We start from the raw sequence: 22,091 nt of genomic DNA on the forward strand, positions 1-22,091 counted from the left end.
CCACAGTTTCAGGCTAGATCTATGACAAGATCTGATCATGGACAGTCAGATCTAACCACATTTGGTCGTCAATGATGGCCAAAGATACGACCGTCGTTGATGGTCAATGATGACCATATCTTGGTCGTCGTTGACGACTGGTTACAACCAGATCTATCGTAGATCTGGTCGAAAAAGACTAGATCGGTGCACTACCAGCAGATTCAACCAGTAGTATGCCATTATACCATATTCCGGCCAGCTTTCGGTAGTGGTGGCCAGAATCTAGTAAATGTGGGTTGCTGGGGTGTTTTTATAATTTCTTAAAAAAATATTTGAGGGTATTTAATTAAATTAATAAATTTAGGAAGGTTTAAAAGAAATTGAATAATATAGAATAATATTTTGAGAATAAGTTATTTTTACTATTTAAGTTTATTAGGAATACTAATAATAGTGTTCCAATAGTGAGCCAAATGGACCATTAACTCTCCCAATATTTTTATTAATCATAGTCAGATTCAATTTGGATTGCAGCCATCCCAATATTTAGATTAATTGGGCCCTAGTGAAGAAAATAAAAAAAAAAAGTAGCTCCATGACCCTGTTACTTAGAATCAACTCTCCAAATATTTAATCCAAATTAAAAGAAAATCCAACAGTGAATATGGATTTTGAAATATTATATCTTGGTAAAAGAAACTATATTCATCATTGGGTTTTTGCTGTCCAAATTAAAATAAAATCCAACAGTTAATATGAATTTTAATATATTATATCTTGGTTTAAAAAAAAAAAATTATGTTCACCGTTGGATCGCAACTATCCAAATTGAAAGAAAATCCAGTGGTGCCATCTTTTTTAATAAACCTTTGGGTTCCACTTATCAAAATCCAAAGAATTATAGCAAGAAACCATGACAAGATGCTGAAATAATCTCGTTGGACCTAATTACTTACATGTTAAGTGGATCTCTCTTATTTTATGTTAAATGGGTCCTAATTACTTACATGGTATGTAGTATGTACATGTTAAGTGGATACAAGTACTCTCTTATCCATACACTTCTGTCATATTTACACAAGAACCATCAACTCTGTTTTCGTAATCCCCAAGTCATCAAGGGCATATCTACCATTTAGTCATCAAGGAAAAGGGCATATCGACTCTGTCTGCATAAGTACTTTTTCGTCTTTTTGTCAGGGAAATAACTTACACCTACCTAAGGTTTGACGAAAAGACAGACTGGTACCCAAAAGGTTTGAAAATGATAAACAAGTACCTTTCATCATGTGCTGTTAGTGATTTCTATTTGCTAATGGTGAAAAGACTAGAATGCCCTTGAAAGTTTGATATTTTAGTTTTTTAAAAATTTCTAAAAAATCTCATAAGTTTGCTAATTTAACTAAACACCCAAATATATAAAAATTTTATAAAATGACAAAAACACCCCTACCACCTGTAGTGCTAGATTCCCTCCACCACCGCTAGAATCTGGTCAGAAAATACCAGATCTACTGCTAGATCTGGTCATCGACGGCCGCAAAACTCCATCTTTGGCCGTTGTTCTCTGTCAACGATGGCCATTTCTTTGGCCGTCGATTTTCGGCCAGATCGGTGAATTACCCGCTATTTTTTGTGGTGGTGTAGATCATTGTGACAGATTCTCGCTACCATAGGCGGTGCTACCGGAATCTGGCAAGTATGGGTGGGTGGGGGTGTTTTTGTTAATTTTTAAACTTTTTGGGGGGTATTTGTGAAATTAATAAACTTAAGGGGTCTAAAAGTAATTAAAAAATAGACTAATATTTCTCAAAGGGCATTCTAATCTTTTCACCATTAGCAAACGGAAATCACTAACAACACATGACGGAAGGTACCTGTTTGTCATTTTCAAACCTTTTGGGTACCAATATCGTTTCGTCAAACCTTGGGTAGGTGTAAGTCGTTCGGCCTCTTTTTGTCAAGCCTTTGCCGCGGTTTCCATTAGCCCAAGCCAACTTCCTCTCAATTCTCGATATAAAACCCCCTTCACTCATTGAATCAATTTCATAAAAAACCTCAACCCCAAACAAAAGCATTCAATTCTTCAAACCAAAAATGTCCAAGATCAGAAGAAATTGAAGGACTTGAAACAGGAGGTAATCTAATTTAGAATGATCTGGAGCAAATTGAGATTTGTAAATAGGTAGTTAGTATCTATGTAAAGATAAGGTGATGATTAATTTTTCATGTTGCAACATTGAGAGTCTAATTCGTGACTTTGCAATTAGTACAAGTGGTACAAAGGTTGAAACTGGCAGTTACTTGGAGTTACTGTTCTTATTGTAGTAATTCAGTTAGTTATGAAAGTTGGTTATTTATCAAGGTGTGTTTGGTTGGGGGTTATCCCTCATTACCGAGGCAATATCATTTTATATTATTTAGATTATCATGTTTGGTTATCAAGTAATACATGATTCTAGTAATCTTCTAAAACCAATAGTAATTATTGCTGGTTGAATAATACTACACCAATAACAATTCTCTCTCACAAACTTTCTCTCACAACCCTGACACGACAACTTGCAATTAGTCAGGTCACAACAGATCCTACATGAGTCTCACTTATTAATTGCGAGCTAACCAATTACTAACTACCACGTCATGGTGAGAAAAAGTTTGTGAGAAATGGTTATTGGTGTAGTATTACTCTTGTTGGTTATATATATGGTAATATGAATACTACAATTTTCTTAGGTATTATGAGATTACTTGATAATCTTATTTTTTTTTTTTTAATTTTATCCTCTTATTTTTTTTTTTATAATTTTATCCCTTACTAATAAAATTTTAAGGCAATGATACCTTATTTTGAAATTCATTAACATGAATTTGCCATTGCATTTTACCCCCAATTACTTAAATTTTTGAACAGGGCCCTTGTATTTATAACAAATTGCAGGCCACTCAGGGCCACCGCCACTCGCCAGCCAACACCATCGCCCATCGACAGACATCACTAGAATGCATGCAAGACGGGATGATCAATTTACATGGAATCGCAAAAATCAACATTTAGAAATTGAAATCTCGGTCTGACGATTGGTTACGACGACGACTGACCCAAAAAAAAACCTGGGAAAGACGACTGAAGGAATTACGATTGAAAGCAGCCACTAGCGACTTTTTACGACGACGATTGAGCCAAAAAAAAGGTTGAAAGCGGCGACTGGCAACTGGTTACGAAGACGACTGAGAAAAAAAATACCTGAGAAGGATGACGACTGAAGGAATACCAGTGACATTGGACGACTAAAGGCTTGTATTGATTTGAATGTCCTTCTCTTTACTTGATAATCTTATTTTTTTATAATTTTATCCCTTATTAATAAAATTTTAAGACAATGATACCTTATTTTGAAATTCATTAACATGAATTTGCCATTACATTTTACCCCTAATTACTTAAATTTTTGGACAAGGCCCTTGTATTATACCACCCAAAAGATCCGTCATCAAATATATCGAATGCATGACCAATCATTATAATTCCATTCCATACACATCATAGATAAAGAAGTACTCCATATAACTCGATCATATCAATCCCAATCCCAATCCCATCCCATCCCAAAATTTAGTCTTATTACTATCAAATCAAAGGTTATTATCATTTATGACTACCCTTACATCAAGGTTACTATAGAGTAACCACAATACAAGAGTTTTGCATTCAGAACCGAAATTGCCATCAATATAAATCATTCAAGTACTGAAACTTGAAATGAAGATGAAATGCTTGGCTTTCAGGAAATTGATATACCATCAAAGAAAAATTATCTTATCTATAGACTGCCTATACAGCTGCAATACAACCTGCGCGCTCACAATGAACAAACAGATTTTAAGCACAAAGTAAACATATGTATACACTGAAAATTCCATCCACTTCGTTCACACCAACTTATATCTTCTCAATGAGTAATTAGGCTGTAGAACCAAGATGCAGAGCTAACATTGGCTGATTTGTTTCAACAACTTCACACACAAATACACAAACAATTTCCAGGAAAAGACAGAGGTGGAGCTCAAGACCTGAAGAAAACATCTGAAAAGTCGTCTAAAAACTGAACACAGAGGAACAATTTGAGAAATTAAAAGAAGAATTTGTGAAAAGTTCTACTTTATTTCTGGTCTTTGATTTTCCATTTCTGCACTTTTTTCTACGCCCTTTTTTCTATTCTTTGTTTTCGTCTACTTACAGAGGAAAACACACAGCCTTACATATTTTCTTAAGGCAAAGCTAAGCCAATAAGTGGTTTCTCCCACACATTTTTTTTAACTCAAGTCAATCAAACTAACTAAACATTAACTTGCCTAAACTGCAGTAAAAATAAAATAAAAACTAAACTGCACATTAACATTAACAGTTACCTTGGGGATGGACAATCACCTTGATTTGGGGTGAGAAGCAGATTGTTTTAGGGGAAGACAATGGCATTGGGTTGGAGGGAATGACTTCGTCATACAATGCATGTTTCTCACAGTAGTGTTGCTTCTTTTTTCTTCAGGACTGAGCTCCAAAGGGTCCTGCATAAAACAACAAATAAACTCAATTAGAAATTCATACAAACAAAACTTAAATTTGAAGACTGTTTAATTGAGTTTTCCCATCCAGCATTAAGATTTTTATTTTTGGTTTGTATAACCAATAATGAACATTTTAAAAGGATTAGGAAAGATCCTAGCTCTTCCTTCTTTTTCTACATGCAACTTCACCACATTAATCATAAATTAATAACCACTAAGAACACATAAGTATGAGTCTATTCCTAGAACTGATTCATAATTAAAAAAAAAATTAAAAAAGAAAGAAACCTAATAAGATTATAGGAGCATGCAAGATTTACATGAGACATTCATCCATGTCTACGCCCACCCACTATTATAATTTGATATGCACAATAAGTTTCGCTCACCAAACATTATTTATTGAAAAAAACTTTCAGTAAAGGCCCTTTTTTTGAAACAAAATTTTCAAGTCAACATTCAGGCGAAGGTATGAGAATCCAGGAAGATACGAGATTTACTTGCAGATATTCTCTTCTCTGTCTATCTGCTAGGCACTCAGAGTAGAAGCTATAAAAAGCTCTGTCGGTTGACCCACATCCAAGTTGATTACTTGAATCCCCCATTGATGGAGAGAACATTCAAACCTAAACCACTCACCAGAATCTTAATATCCATTCATTTCCGTTGACAAGGCAGCACTGATCACATTTAAATTGGACATAGAAAAGAGAATGAACTGAATTGTTGCAATGCTTGACCAAGTATTTGTATTAAGGATTGCATTTAACACAAGGAATTACCAAAATTGTTAGATCGACCTGAGCATTTTCTATGGAATCTGACAATGTTATTATACCAAGATGAGAGTTCTATATGGGCATGATATTGTGAAACAAAAAAGTTCTTAAATTCTAGAAAAATATGTCCTGGAAAAGAGCAGATAAAATTTTTTAGATGGAAAGAATATGATTTTATATCTGACCTTTGGTATTACAAATTGATCAATCTCAAGCATTCTAAAAATTAAATCCACCATCATGAGAAAACATATCCATTCAAAACTATAGCACAATGGAGACTTGATTAATTAGTGCATTTAAGTCAAGTGTTTAAGCATTCGAAGTTCAATCTCAAAGCTTTCTGGAAATGAAAAACAAACTCAACAGCATATCTTCATTCCAAAACATGGCATAACTGAAACATCATGATACTACCAAATCCAGAAGTTTTTATGGATAGAATAGTGACGCATAGCCTATAGCATAATATTCAACAAAAAGATACGATTGCCAGAACCTTTTTTATCAGATCTTCACATTGTTGGATGACTCATTATAGCATTCCTTTGTAATGTATTCAGTTAATCTTGATTTGAATTTTCAAGACACCGAGAATCGCACAATACTAGGTTTGACTCTTCCTTGGTCCGTGATAGAATAACATTGAGGCCAGCAAATAATTCTCCCAATCCCAAAGACCAATACAAATCAGGAACTGGTAATGAACACATATGCCCACTGGAATTGTATATTACCATGCGTATTGATCCTCGGAGAACTTCTAGAGAAATTTGATGTTGAATTTCCGAGTTTGGTCGCAAAACGAAAGCCTTTTGTTTTATCATTTCGATTTCATATAACAAATTATAAGGTAAAATCCCAGATTATTTAGCGCAAAAGAGCATATTAAAAATGCAATAATCAAGCCCCAAAAAGAATTATTGAATAAACAAGTTTCAAAAATTAATGACTAGAGTAAAGCTCGGAGATTAACGGTTTGTAAATAGTTGTACACTTCTAGCTCTTTATCTTCCAATTTCCCAAATATAATAACAAACGAGATTGAGAGATTTAAATCAATACCAAACACCTATATTTTAGTCTCAAAACTTGAATCAAACTAACATAATCCTCAAATATGATAAAGAGATACTTACAGTTAGAAGCCTAAAATAGAGAAGAGAGTAACTAGAGAGGAAATCTTAAGAGGAAGAATTTGAATCATCCTACACTCTCCCCTCACAAAACACAGTAAAAATTCATCCCTCTTTGAGAATATTTTACAAAACAACAAGGGTGTTTTTGCCAGCATCTTTTCAATTAATTCACAATTTCCGCAACTACGATGACCCAAATCTTGAACACAAAAACAACTACCGTAGAAGAAAAGGGAGAAAGAGAACTACACTCCAAGTTTGGAATCGCGGCCAATGAAACCAATCACAGCAGCCAATCGAAAAGGCAACAACACCACCACTAAAATAAAACCAGAAAGAGTAAACGGGTATCACCATCAGAGAGGAGAGGGAGAGAGAGAGCAAGCTGAAACAGATTGTGGGAATTTCTTCTTTTATCAAGTTTTACTTGCTTTCGGGTTGGGATTGGGAAAGAGAGTGCGACCTTTCGTCTTCACGAAAAAGTTATTTTATTTATACTGTTTTTTTTCTTATAAATAGTGCATTTTTTTTATTATTTTTTTCTAGATTTTCTTTAATTTGAATACGAGCAATCCAACAGTGAATATAATTTTTTTGTTTTTAACCAGATCTAATATATCAAAATCCAACGGCAAACATAGCTTCCAATAACCGTAAATTTGATCCAATCGGTAAAAACATTCCTTTATATATATATATAATATAGTAAAAGAAACATAAATACAAGTAGTTGGATCTAGTGGTCAGTACAAAATCAAATTAACTAACAATAACTAATTATCATAACTTACTAATTACTAAAACAACAACAGCAACTTAAAATAACAATTTTCAAGTCTAGAATTAGATTTTCATATAGCAGCATGACAATGTAACCACTATCACCTTGTCTCTATAGAGCACTAACTACTTATAATCTCAATTTGCTCCAGATCATGCTCCATTAGGTTACCTCTACTTCAAGTCCTTCAATCTCTCAATTGGAGCAAGAGCTGGTTCTAGGTTTCTGGTTTTGTTGACCCAATTGATGAAAATGGTAGGAGCGATCGTAGAGTGTGAAGAAGGCAATTGAAGAAAGTTTAATCAAACTCCATAATAATGCATAACATGGAGATATAATGAGAAACAAATAGAGCTACTAGAAATGAGGGGTGATAAAATGAATGATGCAAGGGTTGACAAGCTAGAAGAAAGAAAATTTTCCAGGACGCAAGAATGGGACGGTTCATACTAAGAGGAAGTGTGATGGGTATGAAGGGAAAGCTAACAATAAGAGAAGAACAGAGATTAGTGAGAATAAATAGAAATGGGTACTGAAGAATGTTTTCAGCTTGGGGCTTCTTTAATAGAAAGAAATAAATATTTAGCACGGTAAGGGAAAAAACCTTAAATCATGGAGATATGCATGCTTTCTATTGCTGATGATGTTTGAAGAGATGAGGAGCTATCTTGGACGTTTGGTTTTGAAGAATGAATGCTTTTGTTTGGTGTTGAGGTTTTTGTGAAATTGATTCAATGAGTGGAAGGGCTTTTATACTGGTTAGACTTGAGAGTCAGTTGCCTTGGCGAATGGAACTTGTGGCGAAGAGTACATATTGAAGAAAATGCAAGCATGATCCTCTCATTCGTTGACGACTAAATGGCAGATAGCCCTTGATGACTGGGGGTTTCTGAAAACGAGTAATGGTCTTGTGTAAATATACGGAAGTGTATGATAAAGTACTTTCTTGAGTACTCGTGACTTGCCACAATAAGTTGACCCACTTAAATCCCAATTATTTAATAAGTTCCCGAAGTCATCAAGGCATATCTGCCATTTTTCTACATAAAGTTTTGTTTGCATGCTTCCTTATCCATAACTTCCGTCATATTTACACAAGAACCATCAACTCTGTTTTCATAATTCCCAAGTCATCAAGGGCATATCTGCCATAAATTTATTTCATAAAGTTTTGTCACATGACTTTCTTATCCGTACACTTCCGTCATATTTACACAAGAACCACCACTCCCCAAGTCATCAAGGGCATATCTGCCTAAATTTATCTACATAAGTCTTGTTTGCATGACTTTCTTATCCATACACTCGTCATATTTGCACAAGAACCTCAACTGTGTTTTCATAATTCCCAAGTCATCAAGGCATATCTGCCATAAACTTATTTACATAAAGTTCTGTCCATGACTTCTTATCCATCCACTCCCGTCATATTTACACAAGAACCTCACTCTGTTTTCATTATCCCCAAGTCATCAAGGGCATATCTGCCATAAATTTATTTACATAAAGCTTTGTTGCATGACTTTCTTATCCATACAGTTTCGTCATATTTACAAAGAACCATTTTTCATAATCCCCAAGTCATCAAGGGCTATCTGCCATAAACTTTTTACATAAAGTTCTGTTCCATGACTTTTTTATCCATACACTCCCATCATATTTCACAAGAACCATGAACTCTGTTTTCATAATCCCAAGCATCAAGGCATATCTGCCATTTAGTCATCAGGAGGGGCAATCAACTCAGTTTTCGTAAGTAGTTTTCTTCTTTTTATCTCTATGTGGCCTGTCTGCCTTTGCCACGGTTTCCATTAGCGCAGGCCAGCTTCTTCTCAATTCTCAATATAAACCTCCTTCACTCATTGAATCAATTTCATAAAAAAAACTCAACCCGAAGCAAAAGCATCAAATTCTTCAAACTAGAAACGTTCAAGATCAGTTCCATACTTGCTTTCTTCCTCATCTATCCAAATATCATCAGCAATGAAAATATTAATATCTATTTTTGATACCACAACCTCGCACGTGCAATATTATGAAATTACATATGAAATGATTATGAGAGTTATTATAGTACAGTGGTGTATATGCTTAAAGAAATATAAAAAAAAACTTACAGAGATATTTTTATAGTGGTCAATGCTATAAGCAAATCTACATCCATTGTTATTTTATTATCTCTAATTATTTTTTGATACGTCTGTAGGCGTTAAAGATGGAGTAATGCTTGTTTACAGAGAAAAATAATGGTTGAAACTCGAATGTATGTCCAGCTCTCATATGCCTAACATTTTCTTCCATAAAGAGAGCTGTCAATTTATACCTTTGAGTTCAATGTAATTAGTGTTTTTGCAAGTTGTCTTGACACGTGTAGATCCTCCTTATCTTGATCTTAAAATGGGATAGAATTGATATAAATGCTCTTAATAACAGCTTAGGTCGGTTTGGTTTTGACAGCTAATGTTATTTGGTCTTTTCGCTCTTGTTGAATTCTGATTGGAAGAGAAGTCTGTTGAGTTTTGATTGGTGGTGTCGAATCAATGTATTTTTTGGAATAATAATCCCCTCGTTCTCCATTGATTTGAGGTTTTTTTCCTAGTGCTGGCATTTTATTTCTGTTAATGAAACCCCAAGCTGAAAACATTCTTCAATACTCATTTATATTTATCCTGTTATTGATTCTTTCTTTTCTTTTACTAGTAGCTTTCGTCTTCACACCCATCATACTCCTTTTAGTATGAACCCCCCATCTCTTGCGTCCTGCAAAATTTTCTCTTCTCCTAGCTCTTATCAACCCCTAGCGTCATTTGTTTTACCACCTCACATTTCTTAGTAGCCTATTTGTTTCTCACTGTCATATCTCCATGCTATGCACTGCTATGAGTCTATTGAACACTTTCTCAACTGCCATCTTCACACTCTACCATTACTTCCTACCATCTTCATCACTTGGGTCGACAAAACCAAGAAAACCTAAACCAGTTCTTCCTACATTGAAGAGATTGAAGGACTTGAAGTAGGATGTAACCTAATCAAGAAGCTCTAGAGAAAATGAGATTCATAGATAGGTAGTTAGTGTTTTCGTAGAGACATGGTTATGGTTAATTTCTCATGTGGCTGCATAAAGAATCGAATTCGTGACTTTACAATTAGTACAGGTGATAGACAAGGTTGGAACTGGTATTTATTAGAGTTACTGTTTTTGTTGTAGTAATTCAGTAAGTTATGAAAGTTGGTTATTTGTCAGTTAATTTGACTTTACAGTTATGTATTCTATTTCTTTTACTTCTTAATGTATCAATTAGGAATTGTTTTTACATGTTTATCAACCCTCCATTGGATCAATTTATGGTTATCGATAGCTATCTTTGCCGTTATGGATTTTTTATATATATCTTGTATAAAAAAAAAAAAATTCTATATTTGCGGTTCGTATGCACTTATCAACGAACATGGATAAATTTTTTATATAATTATATGTCATATAAAATTAATGCATGTCGATAAATTCGAAGAATTTGAAAAGAAACATATAATTAATGTGACGATAATTTTTCCAATTAAAACAAGGCACTTCTGAATTTTAGTGGTGGTAATGACGTTAGCACGCATTCTTTTACCCCAGTCATTGTCAAGGACAGTACAATTAACATGACTTTCTTATCCATACAGTTCCATCATATTACACAAGAACCATTCATAATTCCCAAGTCATCAAGGGCATATCTGCCATTTTTATAAGGAAGGGCTTATCAAATTATCAACTCTGTTTTCATAAGTACTTTTTCTTCTTTTTTTCTCTTTCGGGCCCGTTGGCCTTCGACCTTCGCCACGGTTTCCATTAGCCCAGACCAACTTCCTCTTAATTCTCAATATAAATCCACATGCAAATCTATTTCATAAAACCTCAAAACCCCAAACAAAAGCATCAATTCTTCAAACCAAATTGTCCAAGATCAGTTCCATACTTGCTGTCTTCCTTATCTCTATCCAAAATCATCACAATAGAAAGCATGTAATTCTCTATGATTTCTTTACTGCTAAATATTTTCATTTTCTTTCTATTAACGAAACCCCAAACTGAAAACATTCTTTAATACCTATTTCTATTTATCCTGTCATTGATTCTTGCTCTCTTTTATTAGTAGCTTTCTTTTCACACTCATCACACTTCCTTTTAGTACGAGTCATCCCATCTTCTTGCGTCTTGAAAATTATTCAAAATAATATTATATTAGTATTTAGAAAAAGGGTAATTTAATAATCTTTATAATAATCTACCTATCTATTCTTCCAACCTAACATATCAATATACATACCTACCCATTTATTTCAACCAACCAAGCACATTTCCCTAAATATTCTCAATAATCTTCAAGTTAATCTGTCTTTCTATTAATATAACATCCCCGATGGTGACCATTAACGACTTAGGCCTAATCCTCAACATTGAATTTGTTATATAGCTGGGCCTCGTTCAAAGTCAAAGAGCATATACTCCTTCCATCTTAAAATTTTTCTTTTTTAACATAGTCTTTTTAAGGTATGCCTTTAATTGCAATCTCATTCTACTTGTTTGCTTTCCCACATCTTTTGTGCATACTCATTGGATGATGGTAATTTAGGGTAGTTATAAATATGTAAATTGACTTCTCAAAGTGGACCACTACAATGGGATACCAAAAATGGGAAAGATTTATGTGAAATGATGCAAAAGGAGTCTGAACTGCAATCCTGGTGGAAGGAACTACGAGAGGAGGGTCATGGCGACAAGAAAACGAGACCCTGGTGGCCTAAAATGCAGAATCGCGAAGAGCTGATAGAAACACACTATGATCTATGGATAGCTTCTCTCTCCATGCTGCGGTCAACTTTGGACAATACCCTTATGCAGGTTCCTCCTAACCGCACCTATAGCAGAAGATTCATGCCTGAAAAAGGAACTTCAGACTATGAGAGCTAGAGTCAAATCCTGACCAAATTGTTCCTGAGAACAATCACTGGTCAGCTGCAGACCCTTCTGGGAATTGCCCTTATAGAAATTTTGTCAAGGCATTCAACAGATGAGGTGTACCTTGGAAAAAGAGACCCCCTGAATGGACATCAGTAAAAATCCATTGCAAGCATTCGAGGAGTTCGGAAAAAATTGGGAGACATTGAAGAAAGAATTATAGCACGAAACCATGACAAGATGCTGAAGAACCGCGTTGGACCTGTCGTGATGCCGTACACTTTGCTCTTTCCTACTAGTGAAGGTGGTATTACTGGCAAAGGAATTCCCAACAGTGTTGCAATCTAGAGCTAAACTTTCCAGCTTCAAATGCGTATTATTATTGTAGTATATGGTTATAAATTTACTTGTTTGATCTTGTTATCTAGCTCTTATAACAAACATTGGAACTAGCATGTTACATAATATAGTCTGTATTGTAAGTTCTATTGAATAAGGAAGTGTAGATAGAAGGTTTGAACATGTTCACGCATCTATCAAAATTCAGGCTGTCTATAAGCTTAAGGTAGAGGTTTAAGAATCAAACACTTCTGATTTGAATGCTTTTGCTTCTACTTGTCATTTGTATGACACCTAATTTTCTTCAACATTCTTTGAAAGAAATTAAAATAAGCTTTGTATGTTGTAAGCAAGTCCTATGCCACTGTTATTTTATTATTCTCTGACTTTTCTAATATCGACTATGAAGCGTACAAAGAGAGTATGTTTTGTTGACAAGAAAAATAATGGCTTAAGCTCGAATGTAGCTTCGCCTCTTTTGCATTTGTCTCCTTCTCTTTTATAAGATGTTTTAGCCGACTTCAACATGATGATTACTTAACATGTTGCTCTTGATCCTGTTGTCACACTGGAAAGTATCAGCAATCCAGATTTAACTTGATAGTTAGTTAAGATGGATGTTGATTATCAAGAATGTTGATGATAGCTTTGTATTTCTCTGGCTTTTCTGTTGTTGGATCTTAATTGGTGACTATGTCTTGCTGTGATTGGTGACTGATTTTGGCACAACAAAAAGAGATCCTAAATATCAAAAGAACAAGTTCAGACATATTTGCTAAGTAAGACTATCAAAACAAAAAATAAATTAAATAGCTAAGGAATTCCATCAATTCACAAACAGTAAGTTCTTGCCTAGTTAGTAAAAACGCTATTATACGCGAATTATACGGACAGCCGTATAATTCGCGTATAATACTCGCGTATCCGAATTTTGTAAAATCTGCCGTATAATTCGCGTATAGTAAGGTGTACCGTATAATTCGCGTATAATTCGCGAATTATTGAAAAAAATATAACCTCACACCCCCAAACGACGTCGTTTTGGTGGTTTATACAAAAAATTAAAACAGAAACAGATTTGGTTCACACTTCACTGGTTCAGTTTCAGTCGTTCTTCTTCAAATCTTTGGCAGTTTCAGCAGCAGTTCTTCTTCCTCAGTTCAGTTCTTCTTCACTTTTCTTCCTCTGTTCTTCATGTTTTCAGCTTTCTTCGTCTCTTATTCTCTTCTTCCAGGCTTCAACTTCAAGTTCGGGACTTCAAAGGTACACACTTTACACTTGTATCGTTTTTGTTCAGCGTGATTCTTCATGGAGAGGAAGAGAGTATGAAGAGTGTGTTTCGTTTTGGAGAATGGAGTTTCAGAGAGTGTGCGAAGTGTGAGTGTTTGTTTAGAGGAGAAAAAAGTTTTTTAATATATCGAGAGAAACAGTGTGGGGGAGAGTGAAAGAGAAAGAGAAACTAATCTTTAACTAAATTAGGAAAAGGAGAAAGAGAGTAAAAAAATGAAATAATTGAATCTTGATTATTGATTATTACTAATAGATACGGTGTCGTATCATTTCTCATCAGAGTATCATGTTGTAATAGTCAAATTTCAATACAGAAAAATAGGAATTTTTTATTCCTTTTATTAACCCTCACTTCATGCATTGGTTTGGTAGAATTCAAAAACTTGATAAATGAAAAAAATATATTGACCCTTCATGACTTAATTTAAAAACTTTGGTTAATTTATATTTTATAGGAATTTTTAATTAAAAATTCTTATTGTGTATTTGTTATTGGTTAATTAAATACTTTGCATTTGATCAGGTATTTGATGATGTTCTCTACTTCTCTTTTATGTTCTTGTAAATACAGTCAAATTGAATACTTTTGTATTGAAATGTTATGTTGATTTTAACCAGGTAGTCCATAAAAGTGTTAAAACTAAGATTGTATTGCCGTATTTTTCAAAACATATTATTGACAATGCACCGTATTAAACCCGATTACCCGTACCGTATTTTTCCCGTATCCGAATTTTATGGCCGAATTTTATAAACGTTTTTCACCTTTACTGTATTATACCTATAATTCCCGTACCCTTTTTTTGCCGTACCGTATTAACTAACTAGGAGTTCTTGCACCATGAAGGATTCAGAGAACAATTATACATGTCCAAAACTTTTGATTTCTTTGATGAACTTGACTCACTACTACACGTTCCGTTCCACGAAAATTAACCATAAACAGAGCCAATCAAGTTGAATGTATAGAAAGACATTTCCATCCCTCTTTCTTGGATAATGAATCATGGTAAAAGTAGTTGAAGAAACAAAAGTACAACATCTATCTGCTAATTTACATATTCCTAAGGGTGAAACTGTAATTATCTATTAACACGGACTACAATAAAACCAATACATGGTTAGTTTTTACCTGCATAGATGTCTATTTTTGTATATAAAATTGAACCAGCTCACCACTGTTGGGTGGCTCACAGTCAACTAAGATTTTTAGATATATATTTAAGAGATAAGTTGCTAATAGGGGTGGTCACGCTAGGATTTCCCTGACTGCCAACTTTGGGCCTAGAAAATTAGCTGACTGGCCCGACACTTGTAGACTGTGATGAAAGTGGTTCGAGAAACTCTGATATAGACTCCATAGCTCTGCAACTGGATATGGCCCATTTCCTATTCGTGAGAACGGGCTGGACACACTTGAAAGAACAATATTAAACCTCTCTTCACGACGAGAGAAGTTGATGTCTTGCTTGAGGTGGGGTTTAATTTAGAGTCCTCTTGCGGCCACACTAAAAACATTTATGGTTAACCATTGACCATAAAAATTTAATCTCATTATGATTATGGTCAATTGTACTTGTGAATTATGAACTATTCTAAAAACATTTTGACTCGTTTTTATAACGTTTTTATAGCTTTATGTAGTTATTAATCTCCCCAGGGGCCATTTTCTTGAATCATTTCAAGAACTGATTCATAATTTAAAGAAAAAAAAAAAAAAAAAAAAAAAAAAAAAAACCTAATAAGAGTTATAGAGGAGAAGCAATGCAAGATTTAGCAGAGACATTCATCAATGTCTATGCCTACCACTTATTATAAGTTTCACTCACCAACAAAATATTTATAAAGAAAACATTTTCAGTGAACAAAATTTTCAAGTCAACATTCAAGAGAAGGTATAAGATCCAGGAAGATACGAGAGTTACTAGTTGCAGATATTCTCTTCTCTGTCTATCCCTAGGTACTCAAGTAGAAGTTAATAAAAAGCTCTGTATGTTGAACAAAATCCACAAGTTATTACTTGAATCACTATTGATGGAGAGAACATTCAAACCTGAAACCACTCACCAGAATGCTTAAACATCCATTCATTTCCAGTTGACAAGGCAGCACTGATCACGTTTAAATTGGTCATAGAAAAACTTTTCTATGGAATCTGACAATGTTATTACAGTCCAATGAGAGTTCTATATGGGCATAATATTGTAGAAACAAAAAAGTTCTTAAATTCTAGAAAAATATATCCTCGAAAAAGAGCAGAAAATTTTTTAGGATGGAAAGATATCATTTATGAATCTGATCTTTGGTATAACAAATTGATCAATCTCAAGCATTCTAAAAATTAAGATCTAACCATCATGAGAAAACTATCCTTCAAAGTGTAACACAATGGAACTTGATTAATTAGGTGCATTTAAAGTCAAGTGTTTAAGCTTTCGAAGTTCAATCTCAGAGCGTTCGGGAAAATGAAAACACACCTCAACAACATATATTCATTCCAAACCCTGGCATAATTGAAACAACATGCCATACAGGCACTCTAGACTGCTCAAGATCAACTAGTTTAAGCATTCAGAGTAGGTGACTGTAGCGATTTATACATCAAAAACAATGCATAATACACACATGATACTACCAAACCCAAGTTTTTACAGATAGAATAAGTGACGCATAACCTATAGCTATTTTTCAACAAAAAGATACGACTGCAAGAACCTTTCTTATCAGGATCTTCACATTTGCTGGATGACTCATGTAGCAGTTCTTTGTAAGCATTATCAGTTAATCTTGATTTGATTTCAAGACACACTCTCCTTGGTCCATGATAATCGAATATCATCGAGGCCGGCAAAATAAATTCTCCTAATCCACAAAGACCAATACAAAGTCAGGAACCGGTGAATAAACACATATGCCCAACTGAATTAGAAAGCCTATATATGAGAAAAGAGTAACTAGAGAGGAAAGCTTAAGAGAATTTGAATCGTCCATAAACTCTCCCCTCACAAGCACAGTGAAATTCATCCCTCTTTGAAAATATTTAATAAAACAAACAAAGGTTGTTTTTGCCAGGCATCTTTTCAATGTGATTCACAATTCCGCAACTACGATGACCCAAATCTTGAACACAAAAACAAACTACTGTAGAAGAAAAAGGAAGAAAGAGAACTAATACTCCAAGTTTGGAATCGCGACCAAATGAAACCAGTCAGAGCAGCCAGATCGAAAAGGCACAACTACCACTAAATAAAACCAGAAAGAGATCAACGGGTCCACCATCAGAGAGGAGAGAGAGAGAGAGCAAGCTGAACCAATAGTGGGTATTCTCTCTCTTTGTTTTTCGTTTTTTTTTTTTTTTTTTCTTTTATTGATGTCATTTTGTAAGTCTGGATAGCATTTTTCTTTGTCATTTACTTGTTTTGTTTTCTGGTCTGGGACAGGATTATGGAACTGTGCGACCTTTCAACTTCACAAAAAAGTACGTTTTATTTATGCTTCTTGTTATGCCTGGGAAAATAAGAAGCTGACGTGGGAAAGTCACGTGAAGGATGATCTATTTCCGTCAGAATACACGCACAGGTCGGCCTGCTAAATGATATGGAGCTCACACCGTCCATTTCCCTGTAATAAATCAGCGAAGTCAGCTTGGGAAAGAGCAATGGGACATAAACCGGATTATATCCTGACAGTCACACCAATCCATGGATTTATGATGATTACACGCTTCAGTTTTGATAAAATGAAGAAGACCCCTTCATTAAGGGGATTCGGCCATTTTTACATTGAGAAACTCTCTCTCTCTCTCCTGTAAACACATTTACTTTTTCCAACTCTTCTGTAAGTCATCCGCTTTGCGACCTGACCTACACTAATATTAATACAAATCAGTGGACGTAGGACTTGCTACCTTAGCATCCAACCACTTTAAAAACTCTCTTTATATTTATTTCACCGCATATATTCATTATCACGTGTGTTGCTTAGCCATCAACATACGCACGTGATAATTCGTTGGTGCCAAAATCCAGCATCAACACTTCTTTCTTATTATATTATTAAAAAAGAGTAAAAGACACGAAATACACTAATGGTGACTACAAAATCAAACTAATGGACAAATAAGGACAACTTAAATAAGTTTGCAGTTTCAACCTTTGGATCACTGTACATAGCAAAGTTTAGAATTAGATTTCAGTACAGTAGCGTGACAAGGTAACCACCACCACCACCCTTGCCACAAAGACACTAACTAGCTATAATTTCAATTTGCTCCAGATCATGCTCCATTAGGTTACCTCTCACTTCAAGTCCTTCATTCTCTTCAACTGTAGCAAGAGCTAGTTCTGGGTTCCTTGGTTTTGGTTCACCCAAGTAATGAAGATGGTAAGAAGTGAGGATGGTAAAGTGTGAGAGGCAGTTGAAGAAACGTTTGATTAGACTCCATAGTAATGCATGTTATGGAGATTTGATAATGAGAAACCAATACGACGAGAAATGTGATAATGGTAAACAAATATGCTAGATGACAGCTAAGATAAGAGAAATTTTCCAGGACGCAAGAAGATTGAACTTGTATTGAGAGAAAGTGTGATGGATAGGAAGAGAAAATTAGTAATAAAAAGGGTAAAAATCAATAATAAATAAATAAAATGGATTAGAATAATGTTTCATGTTGTAGTCTTAATAGGAAGAAAAAGAAAATTTTTAGTAGGTGGAGAAAAACCAAAAATCAAGGAGAAATGCATGGTTGTGAATGGTTTATACCAGCAAAAACAAAAGATGACGCTACTCGAACTAAAACTACATTTATAGCAGCAAATTTCGAGCTTGTTCGATCAATCTAACGGCCAATAAGATTTAAGATAATCCGACAACATCAAAAGCAAACTCCAAAAGCAATTAGTTTCCCAGTCAACAAAAGAAATTACGTCCTATGTCCATCGAAGGTATTCACTTCCACGCTCCCCAGCCAGTAGTGCAACCCACCGTCCAAGAAGCTGACCTCCATTAAACGTGATGTTCACGGTTCTTAAGACACGCGTGGTCAAGTTTATTGCCTTTGGTGTTCGATGCGTGGACCCATCGAAGGTATCACTTCCACGCTCCCCAGCCGGTAAGTGCAACCCACCGTCCAAAGAACTGATCTCCATGAAACGTGATTTTCACGGTTTTTAAGAACGCGTGGACATTTGTTGCCTTTGGAGTTTGATGCGTGGGACCCATCGAAGGTATTCACTTCCACACTCCCCAGCCAGGTAAGTGCAACCCACCTTCCAAAGAAGCTGACACTCCATTAACGTGATATTCACGTGTTTTAAGAACGCGTGGATCAAGTTTATTGCCTTTGGCATTTGATGCCTGGGACCCATCGAAGGTATTCACTTCCACACTCCCCAGCCGGTAAGTGCAACCCACCTTCCAAAGAAGCTGACACTCCATTAACGTGATATTCACGGTTTTTAAGAACGCGTGGATCAAATTTATTGTCTTTGGCGTTTGATGCGTGGAACCCATATAAGGTATTCACTCCACACTCCCCAGCCAGGTAAGTGCAACCCACCTTCCAAAGAAGCTGACACTCCATTAAACGTGATATTCACGATTTTTAGAACGCGTGGATCAAGTTTATTGTCTTGCGTTTGACGCGTGGAACCCAACGTGCAATCCAACCATGAATATAGATTTCATAAGATGGCACCGTTGGATTTTCCTTTCTTTTAATTTGGATTTTCTATCATCATATTAAATGACCCTAAATACGATGATCAGAAATCAACTTCCCCCAGTGCTTGATTAAGTGGGCCCTAGTGAAAAAGAAAACCGAGAAGGGAGGGGATTACAAAGTCCAAAGAAAATAAAAAACAAAAAGAGGAGACAGACAAAATAGCCCTGTGAGGCGGTGAGGGTCATGAGTCTCACCCATTACGTAGATTTATCACCCTGGTCATGAGTCATCACCCAGTTACCTAGAACTACCCTCGTTCGGTTTTTATTTTGATAATTTTTAAATAGTATTTTGAAGAAAATTAAATTGAGGGGTGTTACGATATAAAATTTAAAATTAATAAAATATCTTCTATATTTTATTTACTAAAAATCCCTATAATAAATAAAAGTTAACAAAATACTTCCAATCCACCCATTAAATACGGTAGCCAGCCACCACCACTGGACAGTGGTCAGATTCATCGTATCATGCACGATCGATCGGATCCACAGTTTCAGGCTAGATCTATGACAAGACTGATCATGGACAGCAGATCTAACCACATTTGGTCGTCAATATGGCCAAAGAACACCGTCGTTGATGGTCAATGATGACCATATCTTGGTCGTCGTTGGACTGGTTACAACCAGATCTATCGTAGATCTGGTCGAAAAAGACTAGATCGGTGCACTACCAGCAGATTCAACCAGTATTATGCCATTATACCATATTCCGGCCAGCTTTCGGTAGTGTGGCCAGAATCTAGTAAATGTGGGTTGCTGGGGTGTTTTTATAATTTTCTAAAAATATTTGAGGGTATTTATTAAATTAATAAATTTAGGAAGGTTAAAGAAATTGAATATATAGAATAATATTTTAGAATAATTTATTTTTACTATTTAAGTTTATTAGAAATACTATAAATGTGTTCCAATATGAGCCAAATGGACCATTAACTCTCCCATTTTTATTATCATAGTCAGATTCAATTTGGATTGCAGCCATCCCAATATTTAGATTAATTGGGCCCTAGTGAAGAAAATAAAAAAAAGTAGCTCCATGACCCTGTTACTTAGAATCAACTCTCCAAATATTTATCCAAATTAAAAGAAAATCCACAGTGATATGGATTTTGAAATATTATATCTTGGTAAAAGAAACTATATTCATCATTGGGTTTTTGCTGCCAATAAAAAATCCAACAGTTAATGAATTTTAATATTTATATCTTGGTTAAAAAAAAAAAATTATGTTCACCGTTGGATCGCAACATCCAAATTGAAAGAAAATCCAGTGGTGCCATCTTTTTTAATAAACCTTTGGGTTCCACTTATCAAAATCCAAAGAATATAGCAAGAAACCATGACAAGATCTGAAATAACTCGTTGGACCTAATTACTTACATGTTAAGTGAGCTCTCTTTATTTATGTTAATGGGTCCTAATTACTTACATGTTGTCGATATTTTACATGTGAAGTGATCGCAGGTTTCCTCCCTAACCGCCCGACTATAAGCAGAAGATTCATGCCTGAAAAAGGAACTTCAGACTGTGATGAGCTAGAGTCAAATCCTGACAAAGTGTTCCTGAAAACAATCACTGCTCAGCTGCAGACCCTTCTGGGAATTGCCCTTATAGAAATTTTGTCAAGGCATTCAACAGATGAGGTGTACCTTGGAAAAAGAGACACACCATGACAAGATGCTGAAGAACTGCTTTGGACCTGTCATGATGCCGTACACTTTGCTCTTTCCTACTAGTGAAGGTGGTCTTACTGGCAAAGGAATTCCCAACAGTGTTTCAATCTAGAGCTAAACTTTCCAGCTACATATTCGCATTGTTATTATAGTATATTGGTTATAAATTTTCTTGTTTGATCTTGTTATCTAGCTCATTATAACAAACATTGGAACTAGCATGTTACATAATATAGTCTGTCTTGTAAGTTCTATTGAATAAGGAATGTGTAGATAGAAGGTTTGAACATGTTCACAAATCTATCAAAATTTAGGGTGCGCTCAAAGGCAGAGGTTTAAGAATGAAGCACTTCTGATTTGAATGCTTTTGCTTCTGCATTTATGATTAACTTAAATTTTCATGAACATTCTTTTGAAAGAAATTAAATGTCATAATGTTGTATACAATTATATTCACAAATTTGTCTTTCACATTAAATGTTAATGCAGCTATACAACTTGCTTTATATTCGGACCCCCCTCCTTGCCCTAAAACTATAGTAGATTGTGGTAAACTTTTCAACGCCGTAAGAAGCAAGAGTCCTGGTGCTTTTGAGGTATATTGCCTAAAAAACAATTCTTTGTTCACCAATGGGTATATCTGTCTTCAGAAAATAGTTTTTCTTTTAAAGCAAGAACAGTATCTGATGAATTCACTTGGACAATTATGGCGCAGCATCTTTATAAGGGCCTTTGATCAATACACTTGATGTCATAACTAGCCGAAAATTACTGAGTTCTGAAGCTTCTCTGTTCCAAAGAAACACTTCAAAATCTTGTGTACCACCGTTTGTCATGCTCTCAACTATTTTCTTAACA

General features: G+C 35.0%; 1 pseudogene; it reads left to right on the forward strand.

The window, feature by feature from the left end:
* Positions 1 to 11,955: 11,955 nt before the first annotated feature.
* On the forward strand, positions 11,956 to 21,360 carry LOC116118854 (annotated as a pseudogene).
* The last annotated feature ends 731 nt before the right edge of the window (positions 21,361 to 22,091 follow it).

Source organism: Pistacia vera, unplaced genomic scaffold, assembly GCF_008641045.1.
Source record: "Pistacia vera cultivar Batoury unplaced genomic scaffold, PisVer_v2 Contig860, whole genome shotgun sequence".
Classification (NCBI taxonomy): Eukaryota; Viridiplantae; Streptophyta; class Magnoliopsida; order Sapindales; family Anacardiaceae; genus Pistacia; species Pistacia vera.